Source organism: Heptranchias perlo, chromosome 27 (genome assembly GCF_035084215.1).
Source record: "Heptranchias perlo isolate sHepPer1 chromosome 27, sHepPer1.hap1, whole genome shotgun sequence".
Classification (NCBI taxonomy): Eukaryota; Metazoa; Chordata; class Chondrichthyes; order Hexanchiformes; family Hexanchidae; genus Heptranchias; species Heptranchias perlo.
In genome coordinates, this window is record NC_090351.1 from 1,690,954 (window position 1) to 1,707,476 (window position 16,523).

Below are 16,523 nucleotides of genomic sequence, written 5' to 3' on the forward strand. Positions count from 1 at the left end.
TGACTTTCAGCCTTCGATTTCCTTTCCAACTTCAGAAACCAGGTATCTTTCAGTCTTTGGCCTCTCTTGCATCTTCCTAAACTCTCCTGTTGTATTCCAGACTCTCGGCTGACAGGTTTCCCTCTGGTCCCCAATCCGACACGTTCCATCTCCCCATCTCTTCTAACAGGCTCGCTTTCAGGAATTTCTCCCCAAGACGTTTTCACCTGTTTTAGACCAGCACCCACCTGCCCCTTGGACCTCCTTTCCTTCATTGTTAATGCCATTAATCTTCTTATTTTTTTTGCTTATTTTCCCATTATTTCCAGCTGTGTTTTAATTTAAACTTGTTTGCTTCTATTCTGCGTGTGTGTAAATTGGCTGCCGTCCCAGACTCAAGCTTTCCCTCTTTGCCTTGCTCTGCTTGTTTCCTCTTCCCCCACCATGGCTTCTCCATCTTCTTACCCTTCCCTTAACTTTCACCATGGCTCCATTCACTTCTTCTCCCCTCTGGAACTCTCTCCCCCCACTCCCCGGGCTCCTGTCCCTCCTCGATGACTCCACACTCTCATTTATTCCTATTTTTTCTCATTATGGGGCACACATCGCTAGCTTTGCTCAAACAGCCACCCGTGTTGTTTGCCCCATTAACCTCTTGTTCTTCCCCTGCCCCAGTTTTCCAGGGTAATTTTCTCCAATCTCCTTCCCATTTCCCTCTTCTCATGTTGATATCTCCTGCTAGTCTCCTCTCATCCCTTCTGTTCTCTTGGGCAAATTGGACCCCCCTCCTCGCATTGACCATAAAAATATTTCCTAAGAAGTCCCTTATCATCCATAACCTCATCACAGAGGCACCTGTCAGAATCCTGGGCCTTACTTAGACTTAATGATTGTCAGCTGTAGCTCAGTCGTAGCTCTGAGTCAGAATGTCGTGGGTTCAATCCCCGCTCCAGGGACTTGAGCACACAATCTAGGCTGACACCCCAGTGCAGTACTGAGGGAGTGCTGCACTGTCGGAGGTGTCGTCTCTCAGATAAGACATTACACTAAGGCCCCCTCTGCCCTGTAAAGCGCTGCGTGCAATTTGGCTGCTGCGTTTCCTACATTATCACAGTGACTACACTTCAAAGCTGTTAAGCGCTTTGGGATGTCCTGAGGTCATGAAAGGGGCTATAGAAATGCAAGTTCTTTTTTTCTTTAGTGGCTGACTGATGACAATTCTTGTTCCATATTGAGGCAACCCCTTTGCTTGGTTTCTCATTCCATCATGTCCCTCACCCTATAGCCACTTAAGCCCCTAGATGTTTTCCTCATGAAATCTATCCACCTTCAGCCTCTGCATTGAACGACTCTTTATCCTTAATAACTTCAACCTCCACCTTCCCTGTCCCTAACTTTCACTGATGTCATTGCCCTCCTCATCTTCAACCTCACCCTCTACATTGACACCTACACTCACACTCATGACATTAATTACATGGGGCCTCAAGTGCTCGGAGCTGTCTGTTATTGATAGGTCTCTACCAGACCATTTTCTCATCTCATACACATCCTCCTGCCAGCCCAAGCCCTTTCCATGAAAAAAAACTACCCCCCAATTGCCTCTTTAATGCCCATTCAAATTCCAACCTGCCCCTTCTGTGGTCTGCCATCTGTGATGATGCAAATATCTCCACAGATCTCCTCCATAACTATCTCCCCTCTATCTCTAAAACCCATGTCCAAGTTACATTCATTTATGCCTGAGTCTCTCTCCTTGATGCAACAGCCGTCTCTGTGGCCCCAAATCTGCAGGTCATAAGCTCATTCGTACCTCTTTTTCTATTTGTTTTCGGTATGTGGTCACCGCTGGCAAGGCCGGCATTTATTGCCCATCCCTAGTTGCCCTTGAGAAGATAGTGATGGGCCTTCTTCTTGAACTGCTGCAGTCCGTGTGGTGAAAGTGCTCCCACAGTACTGTTAGGTAGAGCGCTCCAGGATTTTGACCCAATCATGATGAAGAAATGGCCAATATATGTCCAAGTTGGGATGGTGTGTGACTTGGAGGGGAACTTGGAGGTAATGGTGGAGGTCGAGGGTTTGGGAGGTGCTGTCGAAGAAGCCTTGACGAATTGCTGCAGGCATCCTGTAGATGGTACACGCTACAGCAACTGGCCAAAACTTGTGACCAACCTGGCACTTCACTGATGTGAACATCTCAAGGTTTATTGTCACTCGCTCTCCCTGAATAAACCCACTTGCTTCTCCAAAATTCGAAACTCCTATTCATCACCACCTGCCTTCTTCATCCAACCACCTCTGCTCCCTTTACCCTCTGTTCACACCCTTAACACAGGGAATTCATGGATGTCTTTATGTCCAAAATCAAAGGAGTCCACAACAGCACATCTGCCTTTGCCCCAGCTCCATTGGCTCCGATTCCTTGCTGCTTTCTTCAACCAAACATTTAGCACCCCACCCTTTTCCCACCTTCCTCCTGCCTGCAACAAACTCACCTTGTCCATGAAGCCCACCAACTGCTCCCTTGACCCTCTTTCCTCCGAGCTCCTTGTCACCCAGCTTTCCGACCTTAGCCCTTTGCTTGTTGACATTGTCGACCTTTATCCTCTGCCTGTAACTTTGCCTCCTTTACCAATATACCTTAAACCCCTCCACTCGCTGTTATTACTGCCCTGTTGCAGATCTTCCCTTCCTCTCCAAAGTCCTACATTATATTGCTCTTCAATGATGTGCTTACTAGTCCCTGCAATCTGCTTCCCACCCAGCCCACAGAAAGGAGAGAACTGTCAGTCACTGATGAACCCGCTGTGACTGGAATTCACTGTCTCTCCTCATCCTCTTAACTTTGAAACTGTTGATCATTTGTCTCTCCTCTGTATCCTTCAACATTTTAGTTCCCTATTCCTGCACTCCATTACTGTATCATGTAAATTTGGTTGTAAGTTAATATTGTAAGATGCTTTAAGATGTTGTTGCAAAGTGTTGTAAAGCGTTGTTTAAGTTATTGTTTAAAGTTGTTGTAAAGTGTTTTTAAGTTGTTGATGTAAGGTGTTCACAGATGTTATTATTATTGTTGTAAAGTTTTAAAATTATTGTAGTAAGATGTTGTTTAAGTTGTTGTTGCAAGATTTGTTTAAGTTGTTGTTGTAAGGTTAGCAAAATTGAGGCCCATGGAATTAAAAGCACAGTGGCAGCATGGATATAAAATTGGCTTAGAGACTGCTTGCTGTACCTGCATGTTTGCTTTCAGTGACTGGTGTACAAGGACACCCAGGTCCCTTTGTAAATCAACATTCCCCAATCTATCACCATTTAAATAATACTCTGCCTTTCTGTTTTTCCTTCCAAAGTGGATAACTTCACATTTATCTACGTTATACTGCATCTGCCATGTATTTGCCCACTCACTCAACTTGTCTAAATCGCCTTGAAGCCTCTTTGCATCCTCCTCACAACTCACGATCCCACCTAGTTTTGTGTCGTCAGCAAACTTGGAAATATTACATTCGGTTCCCTCATCCAAATCATTGATATATATTGTAAATAGTTTGGGCCCAAGCACTGATCCCTGCGGTACCCCACTAGTCACTGCCTGCCACCCCGAAAAAAACCCATTTATTCCTACTCTCTGTTTCCTATCTGTTAACCAATTTTCAATCCATGCCAGTATATTACCGCCAATCTCATGTGCTTTAATTTTGCACATGAACCTCTTATGTGGGACTTCATCAAAGGCCTTCTGAAAATCCAAATAAAACCACATCCTCTGGTTCTCCCTTATCTATTCTACCAGTTACATCCTCAAAGAACACCAGTAGGTTTGTCAAACATGATTTCCCTTTCATAAATCCATGTTGACTTTGTCTAATCCCGTTGATATTTTCTAAGTGTCCTGTTAACACATCCTTTATAATAGACTCTAGCATTTCCCCTACTACTGATGTTAGGCTAACCGGTCTGTAGTTCCCTGTTTTCTCTCTCCCTTTTTTAAATAGTGGGGTTACATTTGCCACCCTCCAATCTGCAGGAATTGTTCCATAATCTATAGAATTTTGGAAGATGACAACTAATGCATCCACTATTTCCATGGCGACCTCTTTTAGTACTCTGGGATGCAGATTATCAGGCCCTGGGGATTTATTGGCTTTCAGTCCCATTAATTTCTCCAGCACTATTTTTTTACTAATACTAATTTCCTTTAATTCCTCCTTCTCACTAGTCCCTTGGTTCCCTAGCATTTCTGGGAAGTTATTTGTGTCCTCTTCCGTGAAGACAGAACCAAAGTATTTGTTTAATTGCTCTGCCATTTCCTTGTTCCCCATTATAAATTCTCCCGTTTCTGACTGTAAGGGACCTACATTTGTCTTCACTAATCTTTTTCTTTTTACATGTAAAAGCTTTTACAGTCCACTTTTATATTCCTTGCAAGTTTACTCTCATACTCTATTTTTCCCCTCTTAATCAATCTCTTGGTCCTTTTTTGCTGAATTCTAAACTGCTCCCAATCCTCAGACTTGCTACTTTTTCTGGCAACTTTATATGACTCCTCTTTGGATCTAATACAATCTTTAATTTCTTTTGTTAGCCATGGTTTGGCTGCATTTCCTTTTGTGTTTTTGCACCAGAAAGGAATGTATAATTGTTGCAATTTATGTATTCGTTCCTTAAATGTTAGCCATTGCCTATCCACCGTCATGCCTTTTAATGAAGTTTCCCAATCTATCATAGCCAACTCACTCCTCATACCTTCGTAGTTTCCTTTGTTTAGATTCAGGACCCAAGTTTCGGATTGAACTACTTCACTTTCCATCTTAATGAAGAATTCTGTCATGTTATTGTTATTGGGTATGGTAGTGCAGTGGTTATGTTACTGGACTAGTAATCCAGAAGCCTAGACTAATAATCTAGTAGTCAATGAGTTCAAATCCTGCCACGGCAGTTGGGCAATTTAAATTCAATTAATCAAATAAAATCTGGAATTAAAACACGAGTATCAGTAATGGTGGCCATGAAACTACTGGATTGTTGTAAAAACCCATCTGGTTCACGAATGCCTTTTAGGGAAGGAAACCTGCCGTCCTTACCCGGTCTGGCCAAATTGTGACTCCAGACCGACAGCAATGTGGTTGATTCTTAATTGCCCTCTGAAATGGCCTAGCAAGCCACTCCGTTGCACAATCTCAGCTACGAAAAGTTGCAATAAGAATAAAACTGGATGGACCACCCGGGCATCGGACACGACAACGGCAAACCAAGCCCAGTCGGCCCTGCAAAGTCCTCCTCACCAACATCTGGGGACTTGTGCCAAAATTGGGAGAGCTGTCCTACAGACAGCCTGACATAGCCATACTCACAGAATCATACCTTTCAGCCAACATCCCAGACTCTTCCATCACCATCCCTGGGTATGTCCTGTCCCACCGGCAGGACAGACCCACCAGAGGTGGCGGTACAGTGATATACAGTCAGGAGGGAGTGGCTCTGTGAGTCCTCAACATTGACTCTGGACCCCATGAAATCTCATGGCATCAGGTCAAACATGGGCAAGGAAACCTCCTGCTGATTACCACCTACCGTCCTCCCTCAGCTGATGAATCAGTCCTCCTCCATGTTGAGCAGCACTTGGAGGAAGCACTGAGGGTAGCAAGGGCACAAAATGTACTCTGGGTGGGGGACTTCAATGTCCATCACCAAGAGTGGCTCGGTAGCACCACTACTGACCGAGCTGGCCGAGTCCTGAAGGACATAGCTGCCAGACTGGGCCTGCGGCAGGTGGTGAGCGAACCAACACGAGGGAAAAACTTACTTGACCACGTCCTCACCAATCTACCTGTCGCAAATGCATCTGTCCATGACAGTATTAGTAGGAGTGACCACCGCACAGTCCTTGTGGAGACGAAGTCCCGTCTTCGCACTGAGGACACCATCCAACGTGTTGTGTGGCACTATCACCGTGCTAAATGGGATAGTTTCAGAACAGATCTAGCAGCTCAAAACTGGGCATCCATGAGGCACTGTGGGCCATCAGCAGCAGCAGAATCGTATTCCAGCACAATCTGTAATCTCATGGCCCGGCATATTCCTCACTCTACCATTACCAACAAGCCAGGGGACCAACCCTGGTTCAATGAGGAGTGTAGAAGAGCATGCCAGGAGCAGCACCAGGCGTACCTAAAAATGAGGTGCCAACCTGGTGAAGCTACAATTCAGGACTACATGCATGCTAAACAGCAGAAGCAACATGCTATAGACAGAGCTAAGCGATTCCACAAACAACGGATCAGATCAAAGCTCTGCAGTCCTGCCACATCCAGTCGTGAATGGTGGTGGACAATTAAATAACTAACGGGAGGAGGAGGCTCTGCAAACATCCCCATCCTCAATGATGGCGGAGTCCAGCACGTGAGTGCAAACGACAAGGCTGGAGCGTTTGCAACCGTCTTCAGCCAGAAGTGCCGAGTGGATGATCCATCTTGGCCTCCTCCTGATATCCCCACCATCACAGAAGCCAGTCTTCAGCCAATTCGATTCACTCCACGTGATATCAAGAAACGGCTGAGTGCACTGGATACAGCAAAGGCTATGGGCCCCGACAACATCCCGGCTGTAGTGCTGAAGACCTGTGCTCCATAACTAGCTGCGCCTCTAGCCAAGCTGTTCCAGTACAGCTACAACACTGGCATCTACCCGACAATGTGGAAAATTGCACAGGTATGTCCTGTCCACAAAAAGCAGGACAAATCCAATCTGGCCAATTACCGCCCCATCAGTCTACTCTCAATCATCAGCAAAGTGATGGAAGGTGTCGTCGACAGTGCTATCAAGTGGCACTTACTCACCAATAACCTGCTCACCGATGCTCAGTTTGGGTTCCGCCAGGACCACTCGGCTCCAGACCTCATTACAGCCTTGGTCGAAGCATGGACAAAAGAGCTGAATTCCAGAGGTGAGATGAGAGTGACTGCCCTTGACATCAAGGCAGCATTTGACCGAGTGTGGCACCAAGGAGCCCTAGTAAAATTGAAGTCAATGGGAATCAGGGGGAAAACTCTCCAGTGGCTGGAGTCATACCTAGCACAAAGGAAGATGGTAGTGGTTGTTGGAGGCCAATCATCTCAGCCCCAGGACATTGCTGCAGGAGTTCCTCAAGGCAGTGTCCTCGGCCCAACCATCTTCAGCTGCTTCATCAATGACCTTCCCTCCATCATAAGGTCAGAAATGGGGATGTTTTCTGATGATTGCAGTGTTCAGTTCCATTCGCAACCCCTCAGATAATGAAGCAGTCCGAGCCCGCATGCAGCAAGACCTGGACAACATCCAGGCTTGGGCTCATAATTGGCAAGTAACATTTGCGCCAGATAAGTGCCAGGCAATGACCATCTCCAACAATGATGTGGAGATGCCGGTGATGGACTGGGGTGGACAAATGAGAGGAGTCGCACAACACCAGGTTATAGTCCAACAGCTTTATTTGAAATCACAAGCTTTCGGAGCTTTGCTCCTCCGTTAGGTGAGTTAAGGGTTCCATAAAGGCACAGCATATATAGTCAGAGAACAATGCCTGATGATCACAGATAATCTTTTCAACTGCCCTTTCTCACACCTCCGGCAGAGAGATAATCACAGCAATCAAAGGAGTGGATGGTGTTCAGACAGAGAAACATTACATCCCGGACTACTGAATACACAAGCGGTCACATCACAAAGACAGAGAGAGAGAGAGAGAGAGAGACCTGAAAGGCAGAGAGAGAGAGAGAGAATGACCAGTTGTATTAAAAACAGATAACTTTTTTACGCTGGTGGGGTAACGTGTAGCGTGACATGAACCCAAGATCCCGGTTGAGGTCGTCCTCATGGATGCGGAACTTGGCTATCAATTTCTGCTCGACGATTTTGCGTTGTCGTGTGTCTCGAAGGCCGCCTTGGCGAACGCTTACCTGAAGATCGGAGGCTGAATGTCCTTGACTGCTGAAGTGTTCCCCGACTGGGAGGGAACCCTCCTGTCTGGCGATTGTTGCGCGGTGTCCGTTCATCCGTTGTCGCAGTGTCTGCATGGTCTCGCCAATGTACCATGCTCCGGGGCATCCTTTCCTGCAACGTATGAGGTAGACAACGTTGGCCGAGTCACAGGAGTATGAACCATGTACCTGGTGGGTGGTGTCCTCTCGTGTGATGGTGGTATCTGTGTCGATGATTTGGCATGTCTTGCAGAGGTTACCGTGGCAGGGTTGTGTGGTGTCGTGGACGCTGTTCTCCTGAAAGCTGGGTAATTTGCTGCGAACGATGGTCTGTTTGAGGTTAGGTGGCTGTTTGAAGGCGAGTAGTGGAGGCGTGGGGATGGCCTTAGCGAGGTGTTCGTCGTCATCGATGACATGTTGAAGGCTGCGGAGAACATGGCGTAATTTCTCCGCTCCGGGGAAGTACTGGACGACAAAGGGTACTCTGTTGATTGTGTCCCATGTTTGTCTTCTGAGGAGGTCTATGCGATTTTTCGCTGTGGCCCGTTGGAACTGTCAATCGTCATATCCCATTCTTACGAGGGCGTCTTTCAGCGTCTGTCGGTGTCCATCACATTCCTCCTCATCTGAGCAGATCCTGTGTATTCGCAGGGCCTGTCCATAGGGGATGGTCTCTTTGACGTGGTTGGGGTGGAAGCTGGAGAAGTGGAGCATCGTGAGGTTGTCCGTGGGCTTGCGGTAGAGTGAGGTGTGAGGTGCCCGTCTTTGATGGAGATTCGTGTGTCCAAGAATGAGACCGATTCTGAGGAGTAGTCCATGGTGAGTTTGATGGTGGGATGGAACTTGTTGATGTTATCGTGTAGTCTCTTCAGTGATTCTTCTCTGTGGGTCCATAGGAAGAAAATGTCGTCGATGTATCTGGTGTATAGCGTTGGTTGGAGGTCCTGTGCAGTGAAGAAGTCGTGCTCGAACTTGAGCATGAAAATGTTGGCGTATTGGGGTGCGAATTTGGTCCCCATGGCTGTTCCGTGTGTTTGGGTAAAGAACTGGTTGTCGAAGGTGAAGACATTGTGATCCAGGATGAAGCGGATGAGTTGTAGGATGGCGTCTGGAGATTGGCTGTTGTTGGTGTTGAGTACTGAGGCTGTTGCAGTGATGCCGTCATCGTGGGGGATACTGGTGTAGAGTGCTGAGACATCCATCGTGGTGAGAAGTGTTCCTGGTTCAACTGGTCCGTGGGTGCTGAGTTTTTGTAGGAAGTCTGTAGTGTTTTTATGTCCAAAATCAAAGGAGTCCACAACAGCACATCTGCCTTTGCCCCAGCTCCATTGGCTCCGATTCCTTGCTGCTTTCTTCAACCAAACATTTAGCACCCCACCCTTTTCCCACCTTCCTCCTGCCTGCAACAAACTCACCTTGTCCATGAAGCCCACCAACTGCTCCCTTGACCCTCTTTCCTCCGAGCTCCTTGTCACCCAGCTTTCCGACCTTAGCCCTTTGCTTGTTGACATTGTCGACCTTTATCCTCTGCCTGTAACTTTGCCTCCTTTACCAATACACCTTAAACCCCTCCACTCGCTGTTATTACTGCCCTGTTGCAGATCTTCCCTTCCTCTCCAAAGTCCTACATTATATTGCTCTTCAATGATGTGCTTACTAGTCCCTGCAATCTGCTTCCCACCCAGCCCACAGAAAGGAGAGAACTGTCAGTCACTGATGAACCCGCTGTGACTGGAATTCACTGTCTCTCCTCATCCTCTTAACTTTGAAACTGTTGATCATTTGTCTCTCCTCTGTATCCTTCAACATTTTAGTTCCCTATTCCTGCACTCCATTACTGTATCATGTAAATTTGGTTGTAAGTTAATATTGTAAGATGCTTTAAGATGTTGTTGCAAAGTGTTGTAAAGCGTTGTTTAAGTTATTGTTTAAAGTTGTTGTAAAGTGTTTTTAAGTTGTTGATGTAAGGTGTTCACAGATGTTATTATTATTGTTGTAAAGTTTTAAAATTATTGTAGTAAGATGTTGTTTAAGTTGTTGTTGCAAGATTTGTTTAAGTTGTTGTTGTAAGGTTAGCAAAATTGAGGCCCATGGAATTAAAAGCACAGTGGCAGCATGGATATAAAATTGGCTTAGAGACTGCTTGCTGTACCTGCATGTTTGCTTTCAGTGACTGGTGTACAAGGACACCCAGGTCCCTTTGTAAATCAACATTCCCCAATCTATCACCATTTAAATAATACTCTGCCTTTCTGTTTTTCCTTCCAAAGTGGATAACTTCACATTTATCTACGTTATACTGCATCTGCCATGTTTTTGCCCACTCACTCAACTTGTCTAAATCGCCTTGAAGCCTCTTTGCATCCTCCTCACAACTCACGATCCCACCTAGTTTTGTGTCGTCAGCAAACTTGGAAATATTACATTCGGTTCCCTCATCCAAATCATTGATATATATTGTAAATAGTTTGGGCCCAAGCACTGATCCCTGCAGTACCCCACTAGTCACTGCCTGCCACCCCGAAAAAAACCCATTTATTCCTACTCTCTGTTTCCTATCTGTTAACCAATTTTCAATCCATGCCAGTATATTACCGCCAATCCCATGTGCTTTAATTTTGCACATGAACCTCTTATGTGGGACTTCATCAAAGGCCTTCTGAAAATCCAAATAAAACCACATCCTCTGGTTCTCCCTTATCTATTCTACCAGTTACATCCTCAAAGAACACCAGTAGGTTTGTCAAACATTATTTCCCTTTCATAAATCCATGTTGACTTTGTCTAATCCCGTTGATATTTTCTAAGTGTCCTGTTAACACATCCTTTATAATAGACTCTAGCATTTCCCCTACTACTGATGTTAGGCTAACCGGTCTGTAGTTCCCTGTTTTCTCTCTCCCTTTTTTAAATAGTGGGGTTACATTTGCCACCCTCCAATCTGCAGGAATTGTTCCATAATCTATAGAATTTTGGAAGATGACAACTAATGCATCCACTATTTCCATGGCGACCTCTTTTAGTACTCTGGGATGCAGATTATCAGGCCCTGGGGATTTATTGGCTTTTAGTCCCATTAATTTCTCCAGCACTATTTTTTTACTAATACTAATTTCCTTTAATTCCTCCTTCTCACTAGTCCCTTGGTTCCCTAGCATTTCTGGGAAGTTATTTGTGTCCTCTTCCGTGAAGACAGAACCAAAGTATTTGTTTAATTGCTCTGCCATTTCCTTGTTCCCCATTATAAATTCTCCCGTTTCTGACTGTAAGGGACCTACATTTGTCTTCACTAATCTTTTTCTTTTTACATGTAAAAGCTTTTACAGTCCACTTTTATATTCCTTGCAAGTTTACTCTCATACTCTATTTTTCCCCTCTTAATCAATCTCTTGGTCCTTTTTTGCTGAATTCTAAACTGCTCCCAATCCTCAGACTTGCTACTTTTTCTGGCAACTTTATATGACTCCTCTTTGGATCTAATACAATCTTTAATTTCTTTTGTTAGCCATGGTTTGGCTGCATTTCCTTTTGTGTTTTTGCACCAGAAAGGAATGTATAATTGTTGCAATTTATGTATTCGTTCCTTAAATGTTAGCCATTGCCTATCCACCGTCATGCCTTTTAATGAAGTTTCCCAATCTATCATAGCCAACTCACTCCTCATACCTTCGTAGTTTCCTTTGTTTAGATTCAGGACCCAAGTTTCAGATTGAACTACTTCACTTTCCATCTTAATGAAGAATTCTGTCATGTTATTGTTATTGGGTATGGTAGTGCAGTGGTTATGTTACTGGACTAGTAATCCAGAAGCCTAGACTAATAATCTAGTAGTCAATGAGTTCAAATCCTGCCACGGCAGTTGGGCAATTTAAATTCAATTAATCAAATAAAATCTGGAATTAAAACACGAGTATCAGTAATGGTGGCCATGAAACTACCGGATTGTTGTAAAAACCCATCTGGTTCACGAATGCCTTTTAGGGAAGGAAACCTGCCGTCCTTACCCGGTCTGGCCAAATTGTGACTCCAGACCGACAGCAATGTGGTTGATTCTTAATTGCCCTCTGAAATGGCCTAGCAAGCCACTCCGTTGCACAATCTCAGCTACGAAAAGTTGCAATAAGAATAAAACTGGATGGACCACCCGGGCATCGGACATGACAACGGCAAACCAAGCCCAGTCGGCCCTGCAAAGTCCTCCTCACCAACATCTGGGGACTTGTGCCAAAATTGGGAGAGCTGTCCTACAGACAGCCTGACATAGCCATACTCACAGAATCATACCTTTCAGCCAACATCCCAGACTCTTCCATCACCATCCCTGGGTATGTCCTGTCCCACCGGCAGGACAGACCCACCAGAGGTGGCGGTACAGTGATATACAGTCAGGAGGGAATGGCTCTGTGAGTCCTCAACATTGACTCTGGACCCCATGAAATCTCATGGCATCAGGTCAAACATGGGCAAGGAAACCTCCTGCTGATTACCACCTACCGTCCTCCCTCAGCTGATGAATCAGTCCTCCTCCATGTTGAGCAGCACTTGGAGGAAGCACTGAGGGTAGCAAGGGCACAAAATGTACTCTGGGTGGGGGACTTCAATGTCCATCACCAAGAGTGGCTCGGTAGCACCACTACTGACCGAGCTGGCCGAGTCCTGAAGGACATAGCTGCCAGACTGGGCCTGCGGCAGGTGGTGAGCGAACCAACACGAGGGAAAAACTTACTTGACCACGTCCTCACCAATCTACCTGTCGCAAATGCATCTGTCCATGACAGTATTAGTAGGAGTGACCACCGCACAGTCCTTGTGGAGACGAAGTCCCGTCTTCGCACTGAGGACACCATCCAACGTGTTGTGTGGCACTATCACCGTGCTAAATGGGATAGTTTCAGAACAGATCTAGCAGCTCAAAACTGGGCATCCATGAGGCGCTGTGGGCCATCAGCAGCAGCAGAATTGTATTCCAGCACAATCTGTAACCTCATGGCCCGGCATATTCCTCACTCTACCATTACCAACAAGCCAGGGGACCAACCCTGGTTCAATGAGGAGTGTAGAAGAGCATGCCAGGAGCAGCACCAGGCGTACCTAAAAATGAGGTGCCAACCTGGTGAAGCTACAATTCAGGACTACATGCATGCTAAACAGCAGAAGCAACATGCTATAGACAGAGCTAAGCGATTCCACAAACAACGGATCAGATCAAAGCTCTGCAGTCCTGCCACATCCAGTCGTGAATGGTGGTGGACAATTAAATAACTAACGGGAGGAGGAGGCTCTGCAAACATCCCCATCCTCAATGATGGCGGAGTCCAGCACGTGAGTGCAAACGACAAGGCTGGAGCGTTTGCAACCGTCTTCAGCCAGAAGTGCCGAGTGGATGATCCATCTTGGCCTCCTCCTGATATCCCCACCATCACAGAAGCCAGTCTTCAGCCAATTCGATTCACTCCACGTGATATCAAGAAACGGCTGAGTGCACTGGATACAGCAAAGGCTATGGGCCCCGACAACATCCCGGCTGTAGTGCTGAAGACCTGTGCTCCATAACTAGCTGCGCCTCTAGCCAAGCTGTTCCAGTACAGCTACAACACTGGCATCTACCCGACAATGTGGAAAATTGCACAGGTATGTCCTGTCCACAAAAAGCAGGACAAATCCAATCTGGCCAATTACCGCCCCATCAGTCTACTCTCAATCATCAGCAAAGTGATGGAAGGTGTCGTCGACAGTGCTATCAAGTGGCACTTACTCACCAATAACCTGCTCACCGATGCTCAGTTTGGGTTCCGCCAGGACCACTCGGCTCCAGACCTCATTACAGCCTTGGTCGAAGCATGGACAAAAGAGCTGAATTCCAGAGGTGAGATGAGAGTGACTGCCCTTGACATCAAGGCAGCATTTGACCGAGTGTGGCACCAAGGAGCCCTAGTAAAATTGAAGTCAATGGGAATCAGGGGGAAAACTCTCCAGTGGCTGGAGTCATACCTAGCACAAAGGAAGATGGTAGTGGTTGTTGGAGGCCAATCATCTCAGCCCCAGGACATTGCTGCAGGAGTTCCTCAAGGCAGTGTCCTCGGCCCAACCATCTTCAGCTGCTTCATCAATGACCTTCCCTCCATCATAAGGTCAGAAATGGGGATGTTTTCTGATGATTGCAGTGTTCAGTTCCATTCGCAACCCCTCAGATAATGAAGCAGTCCGAGCCCGCATGCAGCAAGACCTGGACAACATCCAGGCTTGGGCTCATAATTGGCAAGTAACATTTGCGCCAGATAAGTGCCAGGCAATGACCATCTCCAACAATGATGTGGAGATGCCGGTGATGGACTGGGGTGGACAAATGAGAGGAGTCGCACAACACCAGGTTATAGTCCAACAGCTTTATTTGAAATCACAAGCTTTCGGAGCTTTGCTCCTCCGTTAGGTGAGTTAAGGGTTCCATAAAGGCACAGCATATATAGTCAGAGAACAATGCCTGATGATCACAGATAATCTTTTCAACTGCCCTTTCTCACACCTCCGGCAGAGAGATAATCACAGCAATCAAAGGAGTGGATGGTGTTCAGACAGAGAAACATTACATCCCGGACTACTGAATACACAAGCGGTCACATCACAAAGACAGAGAGAGAGAGAGAGAGAGACCTGAAAGGCAGAGAGAGAGAGAGAGAATGACCAGTTGTATTAAAAACAGATAACTTTTTTACGCTGGTGGGGTAACGTGTAGCGTGACATGAACCCAAGATCCCGGTTGAGGTCGTCCTCATGGATGCGGAACTTGGCTATCAATTTCTGCTCGACGATTTTGCGTTGTCGTGTGTCTCGAAGGCCGCCTTGGCGAACGCTTACCTGAAGATCGGAGGCTGAATGTCCTTGACTGCTGAAGTGTTCCCCGACTGGGAGGGAACCCTCCTGTCTGGCGATTGTTGCGCGGTGTCCGTTCATCCGTTGTCGCAGTGTCTGCATGGTCTCGCCAATGTACCATGCTCCGGGGCATCCTTTCCTGCAACGTATGAGGTAGACAACGTTGGCCGAGTCACAGGAGTATGAACCATGTACCTGGTGGGTGGTGTCCTCTCGTGTGATGGTGGTATCTGTGTCGATGATTTGGCATGTCTTGCAGAGGTTACCGTGGCAGGGTTGTGTGGTGTCGTGGACGCTGTTCTCCTGAAAGCTGGGTAATTTGCTGCGAACGATGGTCTGTTTGAGGTTAGGTGGCTGTTTGAAGGCGAGTAGTGGAGGCGTGGGGATGGCCTTAGCGAGGTGTTCGTCGTCATCGATGACATGTTGAAGGCTGCGGAGAACATGGCGTAATTTCTCCGCTCCGGGGAAGTACTGGACGACAAAGGGTACTCTGTTGATTGTGTCCCATGTTTGTCTTCTGAGGAGGTCTATGCGATTTTTCGCTGTGGCCCGTTGGAACTGTCAATCGTCATATCCCATTCTTACGAGGGCGTCTTTCAGCGTCTGTCGGTGTCCATCGCATTCCTCCTCATCTGAGCAGATCCTGTGTATTCGCAGGGCCTGTCCATAGGGGATGGTCTCTTTGACGTGGTTGGGGTGGAAGCTGGAGAAGTGGAGCATCGTGAGGTTGTCCGTGGGCTTGCGGTAGAGTGAGGTGTGAGGTGCCCGTCTTTGATGGAGATTCGTGTGTCCAAGAATGAGACCGATTCTGAGGAGTAGTCCATGGTGAGTTTGATGGTGGGATGGAACTTGTTGATGTTATCGTGTAGTCTCTTCAGTGATTCTTCTCTGTGGGTCCATAGGAAGAAAATGTCGTCGATGTATCTGGTGTATAGCGTTGGTTGGAGGTCCTGTGCAGTGAAGAAGTCGTGCTCGAACTTGAGCATGAAAATGTTGGCGTATTGGGGTGCGAATTTGGTCCCCATGGCTGTTCCGTGTGTTTGGGTAAAGAACTGGTTGTCGAAGGTGAAGACATTGTGATCCAGGATGAAGCGGATGAGTTGTAGGATGGCGTCTGGAGATTGGCTGTTGTTGGTGTTGAGTACTGAGGCTGTTGCAGTGATGCCGTCATCGTGGGGGATACTGGTGTAGAGTGCTGAGACATCCATCGTGGTGAGAAGTGTTCCTGGTTCAACTGGTCCGTGGGTGCTGAGTTTTTGTAGGAAGTCTGTAGTGTCACGACAGAAGCTGGGGGTTCCCTGTACGATGGGTTTCAGGATGCCCTCGACGTATCCAGAGAGGTTCTCACACAGGGTTCCGTTGCCTGATACGATGGGACGTCCGGGTGTGTTGGCTTTGTGTATCTTTGGGAGGCAGTAGAAGTCTCCCACGCGGGGAGTACGTGGGATGAGAGTGCGTAGGATGCTTTGAAGGTCTGGATCGAAGGTCTTGATCAGTTTGTTGAGCTGGTGGGTGTGTTCTTTGGTCGGATCTGCGGGTAACCGTCTGTAGTGTTCCTGGTTGTCCAGTTGTCGGTATGCTTCTTTGCAATAGTCCGTTCTGTTCTGTATGACGATGGCTCCTCCTTTGTCTGCTGGTTTGATGACGATGTTGCGGTTGGTCTTGAGAGCGTCGATGGCGTTGCGTTGTGCTCGGGTGACATTCTGGACTGTCTTG